Genomic DNA, 529 nt, shown 5'->3' with positions numbered 1-529 from the left:
AATAGACTTTAAACTAAAAGTACTCATAAGAGATAAAGAAGGCCACTTCATTCTGATCAAAGGAACAATAAATCAAGAAGATATTACAATCGTGAACATGTATTCACCAAACTCTGGTGCACCCAACTTCATAAAAACAATACTACAGGAACTTAAAACCCAGATTAATCCCAACTCATTATTAGTAGGCAACTTCAGTACCCCACTGGCTCCACTGGATAGGTCAACAGGCAAGAGAGTTAACAGAGAGACATGTGAATTAAGCAATACCGTACATCAAATGGGCTTAACAGACATCTACCGAGTATTCCACCCAAGCATCAAAGGACATACTTTCTATTCAGCACCCCATGGAAGGCCTTCTCCAAAATCGACCATATCCTGGGGCATAAAACAAACCTCAACAAATACATAAAGATTGAAATAATTCCATGCATTCTATCAGACAACAATGCAATAAAGTTTATAATCAACACATGAAGAAGCCAAAATCACCACATAAACACATGGAGATTAAACAACACACTCC

Source organism: Nannospalax galili, unplaced genomic scaffold, assembly GCF_000622305.1.
Source record: "Nannospalax galili isolate Female #2095 unplaced genomic scaffold, S.galili_v1.0 scaffold784, whole genome shotgun sequence".
NCBI classification, from domain to species: domain Eukaryota; kingdom Metazoa; phylum Chordata; class Mammalia; order Rodentia; family Spalacidae; genus Nannospalax; species Nannospalax galili.
This window is presented reverse-complemented; position numbering follows the sequence as displayed.